Source organism: Dipodomys merriami, unplaced genomic scaffold (assembly GCF_024711535.1).
Source record: "Dipodomys merriami isolate MVZ:Mamm:240054 unplaced genomic scaffold, mDipMer1.0.p SCAF_12, whole genome shotgun sequence".
NCBI lineage: Eukaryota > Metazoa > Chordata > Mammalia > Rodentia > Heteromyidae > Dipodomys > Dipodomys merriami.
This window is the reverse complement of record NW_027202493.1, coordinates 21,259,247-21,276,161: the sequence shown is the minus strand read 5'-3', so window position 1 is coordinate 21,276,161 and position 16,915 is coordinate 21,259,247. Positions and strand designations below refer to the sequence as shown.

General features: G+C 45.1%; 1 protein-coding gene across 3 annotated transcripts in view; it reads right to left on the bottom strand.

Moving 5' to 3' along the window:
* Fat1 (FAT atypical cadherin 1) overlaps positions 1–14,444 on the bottom strand; it is a 119,351-nt gene extending 104,907 nt beyond the window's left edge. Inside the window, exon 1 of one of the 3 annotated variants that reach the window (XM_070016342.1) lies at positions 14,249–14,444. The gene's annotated coding sequence lies outside the window, so the exon portion shown is untranslated. Of the gene's footprint in view, positions 1–11,407; positions 11,544–14,248 lie in introns of those variants that run through there. The other 2 variants (XM_070016343.1, XM_070016344.1) reach the window with 2 other exon arrangements.
* Positions 14,445–16,915: the final 2,471 nt, after the last annotated feature.

Here is a 16,915-nt window from a genome sequence, read left to right as displayed (position 1 = left end):
AATCATGGCTCAAAGTCATCCTGTGCAGATAAATTCATGAGACTTTTATCTCATGCTAACCAGAAAACAAACAAAAACACAAGCAGAGCTGTGGCTCAATGTGTACAGCATCAGTCTTGAGTAAAAAACTAATGTCTGAGCTCTGATTTCAAAATCCAGTAACAGCATGTGTGCGTGTGTGTGTACACACACACACACACACACACACACACACACACACAAAGTCATAATAAGTATTAAAAACTGCCTGCTGAAACAACTAAGTAACAACTACATTTTGTTCTTCACACGCAGTACATCTAACAAGGAATTTGAAATTAAATCCTCAACAGTGGTTTTATATGACCCTATGTAATAACTTCATTTACTCTCATTTCAAGCTATACAACTATGTAAGGGGCTAAAATAATTATATCATAAAGTTGGATAGTCAAGTAATTTCTCAAACATCAACTTGGACATACAGAAAAGGTTCGCAATATGAAAACCAGAATCCAGCTGATGGGTATCACAGGTTTTTCCTAAGTCGGAGACGCAACTCACAAACAACATCAGTATTTTACTGCACAGCTGTCAATAATCAGTTCATAGAGTGTCTACTATCTCCAAGACACTGAACCGAATGTCACCCAGGAGGCCCCTATTAGCAGACAAGATATACACAAGCCAGGATTAAGTCATCAAAACTAACACACGTGAAGACAAAATCAATGCAGCAAGGTAGCAAAACTCTAGGAGGGTCAGAGATGGGCTGAGAAGAGGGAAAACTGAACAAAGGGTCACCTTTCACAAGTGGGAACTGAGGTCGAGTCCACTGGGCTGAGGCCTGCTCAGAGGAACAGGACAATTACATTCCAGACTAATGTATTATGCCAACATATTCATCTTGTAAATCAATATAGTTTCACAAAATCCCACAGCACTGTCAGCTGAGGACAGCACTATACCCTTGCAAAGTAACTCCCAGATTAATATTCACAAAATGTGAATGTTACCAAAGGTGAAAGACACACCAGACTGGGAAGCTGGTTGAAATTAGCATGGCAACATTAATTTATAGTCACTTAACTCAGCCACTGCCAACTTTGCCCTATTAGTCACTTTTTGGGGGGAGGGGCGGAGAAGACTTGATATGCTTAAAGCAATTAGAAGTTTAATTGATACTGAATCATGGTTAAGTTGGGCATTTAACTTGTTCTTGAGCTAGCATGCCTTCTACTATGCAGATAAAGTCAGGAAAATTTCACAGATGTTTGGCCTTTAATATTCAAACCAAAATAAGAAAAAAATTATCCCTCTGAGCTATCTCCTTATCAGTCTAGTCAGTAGTTTTAACAGTTGGAAATTTTTGAGTATTTTTCAATGATCCTATAATTTTAACAGAAGTAAAAAATTCAATGCAATTGAACCTACAGATGCTTTGGGTCACAATCTTATACCACCACATTAGATACGTAGATTAGAGAAAGGCAAGGATCTCAATCCCAAATCATTTATAAGCTAAGAATAAAATATATTAAGAAAATTATTGAAAGAACTTTCATAAAGATAGTGAAAAAGTACTGTTTGTTTGAAGAAACTCATATTTTAGAGACATTACACCTTACAGAAAGATATTACACCAAGATCTATTGTATACACACACACACTACACTACACTACACAACACTATACTAAAACATATACCTTTTTTTTTTCTGGTCCTGGGGCTGGAACTCGACCTGGTGCAGTCCCTGAGCTACTTTCTGCTCAAGGTTAGCACTCTACCACTTGAGCCACAGCTGCACTTCCCACATTTTTTGGCAGCTTATTGGAGCTAAGTGTCTCATTGACTTTCCTGCCTGGGCTAGCTTTGAGTCGCAATCCTCAGATCTAAGCTCCTGAGTAGCTAAGATTAACAAGCATGAGCCACTGGCACCCAACCTTAAAATATTTTTGCTTAGTTCATGTATAATGTTATGCAACCATTGAACAGACTAAGATATCACTCCATATGTTAGTATGTGAAGTAACCGAGAGGTATATTGACTGGGAAAACTGAGCTGATCACATTTGTTTGTTTAAAGGGAGGAGGCAGATAAATTGCATGTGTATGTCTGAAAATGAGAGAAAAATTACAGGCACATAAAAAAGAAACTCAAATATGGTTAATTTCATTCAAAAGTCCAAGAAGAGGTAGTCAGGGTAATGTACACATTTTCATTGTTCTCTACTACTACCCATTATCTTTCAAATTAAATGTTATCTTTATCATCTGTTCACCCCATTAATTACTTAATTCCTTTAATAAATATTTAGCAAACATGTACCAGGAGTCAAATATAGTTCTAGATGGTAGGGATTCAAAATTGAACCAAATTAAATTACCAAGACCTAGTGATGGAAACTGGTTCTGGGGTAAGACAGAGAAGCAAATAAGCCAATAGTTTATGAGCAATGATGAGTAAGAGCTACAGAGAAAAACAAAATAAGATAAAAGACATATTAGTTAGAACTGAAAGAAAAAAAAAAAAGAACCCTGAGTTCAAAAGGGCTGGGTTGCTCAACCTCAGCATTTTTCCAGTTTTCAGCAGCTAATGACTAGATTCCCTGTGACACTGAGATGCTAGTATTTCCTGTCTCCACCATAAGAAAACTATAGCATCTGTCCCCAATTAAAACCAGTGTCTCTACTATTATCAAATGCCCCCTGAGGCTCAAAGTCACCCTGGTGAAAGAGAACTAGTTTAAAAAATAACCAAGAGAAGCTGGACACCAATGGCTCAGACCTGCTATCCTAGCTACTCAAGAGGCTATGGTTTAAGGATCACGGTTCTAAAGCCAGTCGGTGCAAGTAAGTCTGTGGGAATCTTTTTTTTTTTTTGGGGGTCCAGTCATGGGGCCTGAACTCTGGGCCTGGGCGCTGTCCCTCAGCTCTTCAGCTCAAGGCTAGCGCTCTACCACTTCAGCCACAGCACCACTTCCAGCTTTTTTCTTTTTGCTTATGAGGTGCTGAGGAATCGAACCCAGGGCCTCAGGCATGCAAGGCAAGTGCTCTACCACTGAGCCACCTTCCCAGCAGTCTGTGGGAATCTTAATGTCCAACTAACCACTAAAAAAATGGTACTGGAACTATAGCTCAAATGCTAGCCTTGAGTAGAAAAATCTAAGGGACAGTGCCCATGCTCTGAGTTGAAGCCCCAGTATAAAAACATAACAAGATAACAAACAACAACAACCAAGAGAGTAGTATGGCTGCAAAACAATGGAGAAGGAAGAACTGTAAGGGACAGGGACAAGGAGAGAACAAATAATGATGTTAGAGACTTTACTTTTTAATTTAAAGTTGTTTTAGACTTACAGATAGTTTCCCAGCTAACATCTCATGATACAACTAGCAAATCACTACCGGTGAACTATTTTTACCTCAAGTCCATTCTTGATTCAGATTTCCTTAGATGTCATCTACTATCCTTTTCTCCATTCAAAGATGCCACATAAAACATAATATAGCATCTCTCATGATGTCTCTTTAAGCTCTTCTCAACTGTATGTTTCTCAGACTTCCCTTGTTTATATCCTTGACAATTGTGATAAGAATTAATCACAAACTTTGTAGAAAATTCTTCAGGATAAATAGCCCTCAAGAATTTGTCTGATAGTTTTCTGATGATTAGACTGGGGTTATGCTGTAAAGAGTAGGTTGACAAAGTCATTTTCATCATCTCATAGAAATAATCAACATGATGTAAATATTAACACTGACCTTACTCACTTGGTTGAGACTCCTTTCCTTATACTGTACACTATTCATAAGGAAGTAAATTATACATGCAGTCCACCCTTCAGGAGTGAAGAACCATGCTACCAAATCACTTGGATTCTTTTATAAGATTACTCTGGTCTTTCTATTTATGCATTTATTCATACACTTTTTAGGATAATGAATTTTACTACAAATAAGATGAGATGCCACCAGAGGATTTTGAACAGGGCAGTGCATGATCTAACTGAAAGAAAAATGGGCCACTCTGGTATTTATTGAGAAGAGTAATATAGAAGAGTAATACAGTAATATAATAATAATAATATAGTAATAAAGAGTAATATACCTTTTGCAAGAGCAAAAGCTGGAAGGAACATAGATGGAGGGCACTGTGGCAAAACAGGTGAGAGACCAAGGTATCTTGGTCCAAAGTGGCAATAACAGAAGTGGGGAAAAGTGGCCAACATGGCTTGGCCCAACAAATCCTATTTGGAATTGTTGATTCATTGGAAGGGATAGAGGAAGACAGAAAAACAAGTAACCTAGGAAATTTCAAGAACTAGGTGCTAAGCAAAGAAATGGTGCTGCTATGGGTCCAAAAAAATGGGAAGACCAAAGGAGGAATAGGATTTAAGAAATAAAGTCAAGGGTTTTAAACAACATGTTGGAAATGACTAAGGGTTAGAAGTATCCCCTAACAACTCATGAACTAAAAGACTTGGCTACCAGCCAGTGGTGTTACTGAAGGCTAGGAACCTTTAAAAGGCAGGGCCTAGAGAAAGGAAGTTAGGTCATTGAAGCCTGCCTTTGAAGGGAATTGTTATCCTAGCCTCCTCCTCCTCTTTTGTTTTCCTTCCATCAGGCTGAGATCTTAAAGGAGGACAACACAGATACAGATGGGGGTGGGGATAGGGGTGGGGGTGGAAGACAAAACCATGGATGTAGCCTTGTTGCTCATGAAAATCTGAGCAACAGAGAGCAACAGAACGTCAGCAACTTCCAGAACACATTTATTTGTTAACTGAAACTTTTCAAAACCTTGTGCTTAACTGCACACCTAACCAACTGAATGTCACCATGATTAGGATTATTCACTGCAACCCTTTGTTCAGAAAACAATCTTAGAACACACAATGAACCCTATGGCAATGTACAAAGAACTGTGAATTTGGATTTCACCATAAAACACCAAGATCAAACTATGGCTGTTACTCCATGCAAAACAGAACAGCAGAGACAGGCACAGAGTGGGGGAAAAAAAGATCTAAAAAAGATGCTACAACAATATTTCACCTGAAAGTATGTCATTACCTACAGTGCATGCTTATGAAAATTAAACTTCAAAACCTATTTAGCCCAGGGCTACCCTTATATTTAAAAGGTGTTCACACTACTTAAACTCATAGTAATTTACAATTTCTAAAATATAATTTCTGTATTGAAAACAAAAGGTGTTTACTTCTGTATTTAGGGAAAAGAACCTTGGGTTTTAAAGCTTAAATATCTTTAGTATAGATTTCTGAAAATCCATAAATACAAGAGGAAGATATTTTTTCTGTTAAAAAATGAGATATTAATATCCTCATAATTCTTCATTAAGGAAACTTTCATGTAAAATGTTCCCTCCAATCTATCACTATGAAAGCAAATTCTTCATGGAAGCCAAAGTCTACAAGGAGACTGTAACTGCTTGTTCCAATGCTTAAGCTCAAAGCTTAAGATCCAAAAGTGCTACCTTTCAGTGACAGGACAATCACACACAAGGTAGCAATACTGTTGCATGGTAGTACATTTATTATTGCCAGTTCCCTCTGCCTCATACACAAGCGGTCACTCTGGTCCTCTGTACATGAAGGAAGCAAACACCATTTCATTCCACATAAGACAAAATACGCAAGAACTCTGAGTTGAAGAACTCTGTGTTCTCCCTCAAGGCTCCGTCCCCCACACACTTATTTTCTATCAACACCGCCACCCCCAGGCCCAGGGAGCTTCACTACAGATTCACTACTGAAATTCAGCTTCATGTTTACTTTAATATCCCTTTTTTTCTTGGGGTGCAAGGGACTAGATTCAAGGAGGTCTCACATATGCTCAGCAATGCTGGGACCTTCCCCTCGCTCTAGCCCTGTTGCCATTTTTGAAGTATTTTCCGAGACCTCGAAACTGTAAATCTAATCATGTTTCCAAAGCCATGTCATAAAGTTGTTCAAAAAACATGAAGCCAGCAGGGTGCTGTTGGCTCACTCACACCTGTAAGCCTAGCTGCTCAGGAGGCTGAGATTCAAAAACAATTTAGGCAGAAAAATGTATGAGAGTCTAATCTCCATTAACCAGCAAAAACAAACAAACAAACAAACAAAACAGAAGTGGAGGTTGAGTGCCAGCATTGATCAGAAAAGGCTAAGCAAGTGTGTAAGGCCAATTTGAAGCCCTAATACTGACACAGAAACACATACACATACAATACAACACATACACACAATTTAAACTATTTCTTTCAAAAATACTTATACTAAATACTGTTTATTTTTAAGGTCATGCAAAGTAAGAAAATTTCAGAAAACTTTCACCAAAAATAAAAACTTGTTTATTATTTATATTCAATTCATAGCTTCCAGCGACATTGAAATGAGGAACGAAACCTTTCCATTTTCTAGTAAGTTATAGTAGCCGGGCAATACTTTTAAGAGCTATTATTCTTACACTGAAAACCTAGTAGATCTTGTTTATTTTCTAGGTGCATACTAATTCTTTTAAAACTATCTTAAAATTTTTGTCAAAAATGGGAAGAGAAACTAAGTAGCAGCTTTAGGCTTGGTGTATATAATCTGATTTCTTCTGAAAACTCCATTTACAGGTTGTTGGTTCTGAGTGGAGCTGCAGTAAATGTGATTACTCTAGCAGGTCTCAAGTTAAATATTACCTCCGAGCAGGCTCTGTTGGTAAAGTGGGCACTAAGAGAAGGGGGCTGGACTAACAAGGAGAGTGAATGAGGATGGTCAGAGTCATTTAGTTGCATGTATGAAAACAGCACAATGAAGCCAATCGAAACTGTTTTAGGAAGGAGGCAAAGGGAGAAAGGAAGAGTAATTGAGAGGGGGAAATTGATTGGAATACATATGTTTGTGGGTGGAAATGACATGGTGAAATCTCCCTCCACAAAACTAATGCATGATTCATAGATAGATGATAGATAGGTAGATAAGATAGTATGATAGTGTAATAGTGTGAAAGAGAGATGGAGAATTACCTTCAAATCATCAACAACTGATTCCAGTGTAGTTGAGACTAGTTTTCAAACTAACAGAGTAGGAATACAAAACTTCCCTACAATTTAATACTTGCATATTTACACAATTTAATCAGTCCAAAATATAATGGCATGACCAGTGTACAGTGCTCATCTTCTCATCTCCCAACAGTACACATACATTCCAGGACAAGTTTTGCCCAAAGAGCAGCTCCATAAACCAGCCATTTACCTTTCTTTTGTGATTTAAAAACATCTTACTCAGTCAGATGTCCGTGGCTCAGGCCAGAATGGGCAAAAAAACCACGAGACTCTTATCTACAATTAACCAGCCACCAAGTAGAGCTGTGTTTCAAGAGGTAGAGTGCCAGCCTTGAGTGAAAAAGCTCAAGGGACAGTGCCCAAGCCCTAAGTTCGAGCCCCAGTATTGGCACAAAAAGAAAACAAAGATTAAAAATAAAAAGGTCATCTCACTTGATCTATTTTTCTCTGCAAAGAGAAATCATTCACTTGGTGTGTTCACACAAAGAGCAGTCAGTAATTACCAAGGGCTACTTCTTCCACTCCCAAATTAGTAAGGTTTTATTATGTAAACTTAGGTACTTCTGAATAATGACCAGGGAATGTAACCTGTCCGTGTACAGGAAGAAAGTGGGTCATCCAGGAAAACGTCTTTGGCCTTCCTTCCTCTCCTTAAATGTTCTCGTGGCCCATTTTTATCTGCTCAGACCTCACAAGAGATGACACATGCCCTACCTGTAAATAGACATCCTGATGCCTTAAATTTCTTCTCCCCAAATTAGCTCTGTACCTGAACGGTAACAATCCTTTCACTACAATGACCTTCTGCTGAGTCTACAAACACAGGTACTTCTTTGCTTCAAAATAAATCTCTACTGGGTGTGGAACCCCATGCCTGTAATGCCAGCTACTTGGGAGGTAAAGATCAATAGGATCGTGGTGCACTGTTTAAAGCCAGTAGGAAGGCAGTGGAATTCGTGAGACCCCATCTCAACAAGTAAGTAGGACACTTGCAATCCCAGCAATGTAGGAGGCTTAGGTAGGACACTGCAGTCCAGACCAGCCTACATTTGATATTAACTGAATAATTAGTTATCTTCTCTCACTAGACTGTAAGTTCCTTAATGCATGAAATATGATTGGTTCACCACTGTCTAGTTCCACTGCTTGGCAAAGACCAGTGCCACAGTTGCTGGACTGGAAGATAAAGAACTTAAGAATGGAGAGTGGAAAGTACTACTATGGAATGTACAATGGAAGATGGTATGTATGGGAAGGAAGATAACCATAGAGGAGAGGGAATAATGTAAGAAGATAATACTTCCATCCCTCTAGAACTAACACAAACCAGCAGGTACAAGCAACAGGCCAGTGACAGAAGTGCAGATGGATCTTAATTTCCACAGTTTCAAAAGAGGTCACCCACCACTTCAAAATGCTTCAAGACTGGATAGGGATGGCACCTAAATAACCCTATGCTACAGATCGCATCACAGGCTCTACGCCTGAATGCTCGATGAAAGATTTCTGAAATGGTTTGTAGAGAACATTCAACTCATTTCCTAGACTTATCTCCACATATAAAATGAACCCTTGGGATTAAGCAAGAATTGGAGTCAGATGTGCATCTGGGACTTTTCAGGAAAAGAACGATGGGTTTAAAAAAAACATCTAAAATGTACAATATATAATTCCTTCTTTAATTGTGCACATTTTTTAAATTGTGCACATTTTTTAAATGAAATACTCCTCTTACAAAAGAGAGGGGAAAGGATCTGCCCTTCAACAAAGCAGTATTACAATACAAGGACTCTTCTTGGTCAAGATCATGCATTCATCATTCTCCCTCATCCCTCCCAACTTCAACCCTTCCCTCCCTCAAATTTTCTTAATTTTGTAGAATATGTATCAAGTTTGATGACTGCAATTCCCCTCACCGTTTTGATCTTAATGTATGTCACCAATTAAAAAATTCCTTTCCAAAGTCTAAGACATCTTTTAACTGAATAACTGAGACCAACCGAGCTTGGCTTCATTATGGACATAATTCGCATCAAACATCTTCTACTTAAAATTCCCACTTAAAAAACTGAAATGAACATGCAGGGCTCCAGTTTCCTCTATTAACCAAATCTTTTGGGCCACAAATTAGTCACTGAAACACAACAGTAGACTACATACACAACATTGGTTAATAAAACAGTGGATTAATTTCATTTGGACCACTGACTATTGAATAGAAAACACATCGTAGAATGTTTTGTTTGTTTGTTTGTTTGTTTGGGTGGGAAATCCATTTGTAGCCAAGCTGGTTTTGAACTCCTGTTCCTCCTTCCTCAGCCTCCCAAGAGCTGGGATTATAGGTATGAGTCAACAAGCCTAGCTACTTGATGACGATAAGAATAACAGATCATCTCTTAAGATAATTGCTAAGGTTCTTTTCATTTCCAATGTTTAAAGAAATGGATACTTCAAAGGTGACTCAAGAGCTATGCTTAAAGTGGATGGACTACAAAGGCAGAGGTTCAGGAGAACGAATGCAGTATAAGTTTGGTCATACTTTTTCTTTTGTAGCCCTTTTTAAAAAAATCAGCATCCCTCAATTATATATGAGGATTTCATTTTGAAATGTCCACACTGGGTATATATTTCTAACATACATTTAAATGGGCCATTCACACAATGAGAACCGATAGATGTTCCTAGAAACAAATCAATATATATCAGTAGTCTAACCGATTTTACCAAGTCCTTGAACAACCTTATTTCCTTCTAGTGACAAAAATAAGCTCATATAACTTCAAGAAATGGGTTCACAAATGCAAACCTGCAATCCAAACTTATGCTGAGCTTTGTTAAATGCCAGGTTTGACATAATTTAATTACATATTTTAAAAAATACTTTAAGTGCTTTTTTATCTTAAAGCTTAAATACACAACCAGTCAGAAGGGATCATTCTAATTGTGAAACCAGAGCGGTCCTCTTAAGACAAAGACAAACACCAGAATTCACCAATAGATCTGGATAGCACCTTTTCAAGGTAACAACTCGAAGTGTTGTATATACACCTTAACTGAAACTCGTGAGTGAAAAAGCACTGTGTAGTTTTAACACAAGCAAATATCTTCTGGAACAATTAACACACGGAAGATATGAAGCCCTTAGGAATATGAAAAAGGTAAATAAGTAACCGAAGGCTAAGCGCCTTTAAAATCTTTGTCAATCTTAACAAGTCATTGTAAATACCCTCAGTTTAAAAAACAAACCTCTCCTCTACCAGGCACCAGGGAGTTGCTTCACAAAAGCCACTTAACAAAACCAGTTTAGACCTGGGGAGAAAAAAAAATTAACTGCATAGAAAATATTTATGAGTTTACTTTCCTAATGCATACAATTACGTCCTTGTTTCCTAAGTCCAGAAGTTCACACGGGGTGTGAACAGGAGGGGGGGGGGGGGCTCCAGAAGAGACCTGGGAAAGTTAGCTTCCTAAAAGTGTGCACACGGAGGGGGTGGGGTGGGGAAGCAATCTCTTCCTTTAATGAAGACCTTACACAAGTCTCTCCTCCAGAGCACAGAGAAACCCCTGCCAAGCCGCACATTGTTCCCATGTCTAGCCCGCAAAGTGTCTGCACTTAAAAACCTCAGTTCCCGCACACACACACCGTACACACACACACACACACACACACACACACACACACTCAACGAACTCCACGACTCCATTTCAAAGATCCCCCTGGCCACGGACGTTACCATCATCATCTACGTGAAAAGAATACGTGCATTTTTCCATTTAAAAGTCGCAGACACGGTCAGAGAGAGCAGCCCCGTCGAGCGCGGGGTGTGACCGCGGAGGATCGCGTGCGGGAAGCGTCCGAGCTGCGGGCCGCCGGGAGCCCCGCGCCGCCGGGAGCCCCGCGCGAGCGCGCGCCGCGCCGCTGAGGTTTCCAGCAATGGCTCCGCGGAGCAGACCCGGGGGGCTGGGCCGGCCGGCCGCCGCCGCCGCCGCCACCGACTCCTCTCGGTAATTACCATTCCCTTCCCGTCGCCAATTACCGCCCCCCCCTCCCCTCCGCCTCCGCGTTCTCCCCGGCCACCGCGAATCCGGGGCCCGAGACGCAACTTTCCAAAGTGGGAAGGAGGGCGCCAGTTGCCCCCCACCTGGCCACGGAGTTCTCCCGTCCATCGCCTTTTATTTTCCCCCTCCCTTGGCTTGGGGGGGAACCAGTCCTGAGTTGTAATCACCGAGCTGCAAGTCTGCAAAGCGGCAGCAGCCAAGTTGCACGCCGCCTGGGCACCGACGGCTCCGGCCTGGCACCGGCAGCCGCCCCGCGGCGCCCCAGCCCGCTCTCCCTCCGGCCCCCACTCCACGGCCAGCAAACTTACTACAAAGTTCACCCCCAAGTTGCGACGGCGGTGGGGCGGTGGGGGATGTCCGCAAGCACCCAGAAGCTTCAGCGTGCCCCCGAGCCAGGCACGGGGCTGCCGGGGACCTCACTGGGCCCGCACGTCCGCATGGTGTGGTCGGGTGGCTGGGTCTGGTCTAAGCCTCGCTCCCGGCGCGCCAGGCTCGCCGCCGCACTCCGCCGCCGGCGCACCCGGCCCCCGGCGTCCCGCTCCGTGCAGGGGCCTCACGCTCTCCACGCGGAGGAGATTCCTCCGCCCGTGGCCACGCCCTCCTCGGCCGGAGCTTCTTTCCCCAGCGCAGAAACTCCAGCCCGCTTTTCCAAAGCTCGGGCTGCAGCTCGCGGCTCTGGGACGGCCACGCCCCGTCCAGGGTTCAAGAGACCCTCCCCCTCCGCCCCAACACCCCCCCCCCCGGGCCAACCCCGAACCCGGAGTTGAGAAGCAAGCAAGCATTCAAGGTGATCTCGGAGACTCGGTGAGGAATAGTTTAGGGTTTGTTCCAATGCCCACATTAGTTAGGGCCAGCAAGCCACCCAGAGGCCAAGAATGAACCTGGAATGTTTTCTGCTTAAAAAAAAAAAAAAAGGAAACCAGAGCTTAACTCAGAAAGAAAAGGAAAAAGTGAAAATAAATAAATGTCGCGCTAAGCTTAGGGCAAAAGCCCCCTCAGCATCCCTTTGGATGCCTTTTTTTAAAGAACCTCCAGGAAATCCCTCCATTTGCATTTGAATGCCGTGATTCCCAGCCTGCCGGCGTTTGGCCGGACTCCACAGCCCCGAAGGTTTGAAAAGGAAAGTAATTAGATCGGAATCTTTTTCCTCCTGAAATTCACACTTTTCAAGTCTTGGGAACACGCCGAGCCTTCCCTCCCAGAGCTCTTCCTGAATCGCTCCTCAGATGGCAGAACCGCCCGGATCCTAATTACGACCCCCACCCCCAACGCCGGCCTCTCCGGGCCAACACCCCCAACTTTCGAGTCTGCAGGACAAAAGGCCACTGAACCGCCTCGTGCACATTCTTGGCCCTTCATTCCTTCCAGGGAGCTCGCCAACGGTGAACCCAGCCACCCAGTCAGTGCGCAAAGCTGCCCGGGGAGTAAAGGGAAGCCCCGGGGGGCCCAGGCGCCCCACGCCGGGAAACTTCCCTCTCGCGCAGGAGCAGCCGATCTGCGTGACCCGGGGCGTGGAGCCCTTCGCAGACACCCGCAAGGTTCCAGACGCGGGTTCAGATGGCGCCCTGACACTCGGCCTCGAGGGCAGGCATGACCTAGGAAGTTTGTGGGGTTCGAACACTGCCAGGACAAAAAAAAAAGACCCGATTTCCCTGGAGACGAGTGGGGGCGCTGCCGCGGGAACCACAAGCAAAGGAGAGGGCAAGAGAGACTGGAGACTATTTTCCTTGGTTCAAAGTTACAGCCGACATTTCTGAAGCCAGGTTAAAGAAGGTGATTGGGGAAAAAATAATAACAATAATGGTGTCTAGCAAGAGAAAAGTGGTCTGCATGTCATGCTGATTTCGTCGCGCCATATCCTCTGCACACTATTTTTTTTAAAAAAACCCACCAAGTCCCACAGCCAGTACATAGAAACACCATCATCGAACGACTGGTTTGATCAGGGCCACGATTGCGCAAAGTACTCTAGGAGTTACAGGTCAATTTCATGCATGGAACACCTCGAAAGTGGGTAATCTGATCACCAGGCGCAGCCAGTTTGCTCCCCGTGCAGAATTGTAACTCTCCACAAAACAGAACCACACTACATCGCCAGCCGTTGGAGATGGGGGGTGAGTTGTGGGGGGGGGGGCAACCGGACGAGGTCCTTGGGAAGAACGAGAGAGAAGAGTGTGCAAAAAAAAAGTCCCAAGATACCATCCTGTAACGTAAAATCGCAGAATTCTCTAAATGGAGGAAATGACCCTTCGTGAAGACACGTTGCCACTTACTTAGGACCAGGCCATCGGTTTGAGAACCCCGATTTTCCAGGCTCCGGGAGAAACCTGACTGCCTAGAAGTTGTACTTCCCAGCCGCCACGGGAACCGCTGAGAGTCCGAGGCTGCGGTCGCGGTTACACCGATCCTTTCTGCTAACAGACTGAAATGGAGGTTGAGTGTCTGGCTATCTACGGAGTTCCCTTCACAAAAAGAGAGTGGTGGGGATGTCCGTTAAATAGACAAGTCTTCCCCAACGCGGGCCCCAGAGGATCAAGGAAAATGGGGGGGGGGGCTGCTTCCCCAAACAAAACCCCTTTCCCCCAGCCCCGCTTCAGCATCCAGTCTAACCAAGGGGCTTTTTCCAAAGTTATACGAAGTCGGGGTCCGAGTGGGTGGTAGGTGAAGTCTGGGGGGAGGGGGACTGGCCAGCCAAGGTGGTGGGGTTCAAGTCGCCCGACGGGGATGCGGGGCAGGTCGGAGTGGTCGGTCCGCGCGGAGCGGGGAAGGCGGCCGGCGGCGCGCCAGGCTCGGAGCGCGGCCTAGAGGGCGCTGCGCCCCTGCAGATCACGCGGGTCCCCGGTGCGCCCTCGCCGGGCACCACGTCTACCCAAGTTACGGTCGCAAATAATTCACCCACGGCATCGCCACTCCCGAAGTTCTTCCCAACAGCGCTCGGTGTGTATTTCCAGCATTCCCAAAGCTACGCCTTACAGATCTTCCATTCCCGAGCGCCGCCACGACCCCTAAGGGGCGTGCAGTTCCCGGAGCCTTAGAAAATTCACACGCGCCCTGCACTCGCCTAGACCAAACTCCCCGTGTCATGGTCATTTACGTTTCAACGGAAAGAATTTCTTTTTAAACACACACACACACACACACGAACTCACCCACTACGTATCCCAGTCCTCGGGGCCCCCGAAGGCTGCACCGTGCCGGCTAGTTCGGCGGCTCCCCACGCGGCGTGGATGTGTTTTGTTAAGAGCGGTGTTGGAAGCGCCAACTTCGCCTCCTGGAGATCTTCAGCGTCTCCCCAACCAGGGTGCCATCCGCGGGCGCTGCCGGGACCCGGGCGGCCGCATCTCCAGAGTGTTCCTCCGACCGGGTGGAAAAGTTGAGCAGCAAAAAAGCCGGCGGAGAGCTCGCGCGAGGGCCGATGGCGAAGCCAAGTTTGTCAGGACATGCCCAGGCAGCCAGCAGCCCAGGGAAGAGTTGCGGCCGGGAGCTGCGGCGGCTCGCTGCCTCTTTTCCCCACTCCCTCCCTCTAGGAGGTGCGGGGCGGGCAGGGGGTGACGTCAGCGCCCCGCCTGCGCGCACACACACACCCCCTTCCAAGCTCCCCCAGCTCCAAAGGGGTTCTCCAGCTGGATCGGCGTCCCCGGCTGTTGGGGCTGCCAAGGGCTCCCGACTCCGGAAGCGACGGGTACGGCCGCAGCCGTCCGCACGTCTGTCTGTCCGGCTGTCCGGCTGCGGAGCCGAGTCTTTGGGGGCTCCGCCGAGCGCCCCGGGCCCTCGCGGGGCGCCCCTCTCCGGCTCCCAACGCCCCCTCGGGCCGCGTTTCCCACGCCTCGGACTGCAGGTGATGCTCGTCCTCTTCCGCCGGCCCGGAATCTTTATTCTTCTTTTATGTTTTGCAGGGTGGATGGAAGCGTGGCACCGAATCTCTGCAGACTGGACTGGACGGACGACTTGCACAACTTGGGAATGCGATGGGTCTTCCGTAGCTCTTGCGTGCTCTGGCCCCGGCTGAGCGCTTTGAAGTAGGGAGAGATCACCGTGCCATATTTGAATGTGCAGATCCTTCCCAAATGCCCGGGTGTCTTCAGACTGTAGTCGGAAGCCAGAGGAAGATCGAGGGGCGGGGAGGAGCCAGGGTTTAATGTGTCTTACTAGAGATCCGTGGTGATCGTGACACACACACACACACACACACACACACACACACACACACACACACACACACATCAGTCCTCTGCTCCCCATAACGACGGAGATTCGGACCAATGCAAACCATGGAAGTTTCATTTACAACCCAGAGTCTTGGTGGTGTGGTGTGGGGCGTGTGTGTGTGTGTGTGTGTGTGTGTGTGTGTGTGTGTGTGTGCAAAGCGCTTAAGCTCCAGGAAAAATATCTGCTGTGGAATATTTGTAATGCCAGTAAAGTACCTAAATGAATCTCCCGAACAGCATGAAATTCTGAGGGAGCCATTTTTGTAAATTGACACTGCCCCCCCCAAAGAATCCTGGAAAAGGAGGAGGGGGTTGGAGGCGGGCTCCACCGATAAATGTGCATTGGCCCGTGTAAAATCCATTGGTCAGTTTAGCTACTTGTTCGGTTTTAGACCTTTTAGAGAGGGGCGGAAAAAAAAATAAAACAAAACCCAAAAGGACACTGGCAATAAGGCCAGGGGTTAAAACAGGGGGAAAGGACGAAGTGAAGTGGTTGTGTGTGGTTAGGCTTCAGGAAACCAGAAACTGCTGTTAAGTTTCAGTGTCTTCGTCTGAAATAGAGTGCACAGTGGATATCCTCTCGGTGCTCCACCGCACTCCTCTTTAAGGTGTCTAGATTTTCTGGCAGGGGAGGGAGGGCTCTGGGAACCTAGGAGGTGGAGGACTCTGGGACCAGTGGAGGGGTGGGGGAGAGGCAGAGGTGCACGATTCCCTAGGAGGGACGATGCAGACTTAAAGGGAGGTTGGCTGGAAAGACCAGCACTACTTCAACTACACAGATTCACTCCTTTTAGCTGAGATGAAATTAGGAAGTGGCTACATACTACAAGTCCTCAAAACGATGTATGTGAAGTTCCCCGAGCTGCTGCTGTGTAGTTGATTTGGTTTGCTAGTATACTGGACAAATGAGAGAAATTTACATATCTCTACTGATGGTGTGAATCTAAAAGGTAGATTAGGAAGTGAGAGGAACAGAACACTTCTAACAGAACCCTTAGACTTGCTGTGCTTACTGGAATTAGTGATTAGTCACATGTGTCTACTTTCATTAAAATGAAATGAAAATGGACATCCTTCATCTTCCTAATCACCTTTCACATGTTTAATATCCATATTTGGCTAATGGCAATTGTGCAAGCCAGAACAAAACTTGGGAAGGGTAATAGGGATTGACCTCAGGGCAGCTACCATTTGAGTCACACTCCCAAGTCTTCGTTTCTGGGTTTTTGCTTTTTCCCAGATAAGGTTTTCTAGCTAACTGAGCTATCTTCATACAACTATTTTGTCTCCACCTCCTGAGTAGCTGAGATTACACCACTAAACTTAAGTTTGGCTTTCTATAACTCTGGGGGGGGGGGGGGAATACCAGTCCCTGTCCCTGAGCTTCTTTTGCTCAAGGCTAGCACTCTACCACTTGAATCACAGTGCCACTTTAAGTATTCATAGTAGTTTACTGGAGTTAAGCGTCTCACATACTTTCCTGCCGAGGCTGGCTTCAAACCAAGATCCTCAAATCTCAGCCTCCTGTGTAGCTAGGATTACAGGTGTGTGCCACCACTAACTGACTATGCCTAGCTTTTTCAAAAAGCTACTTCAAATATTAACATT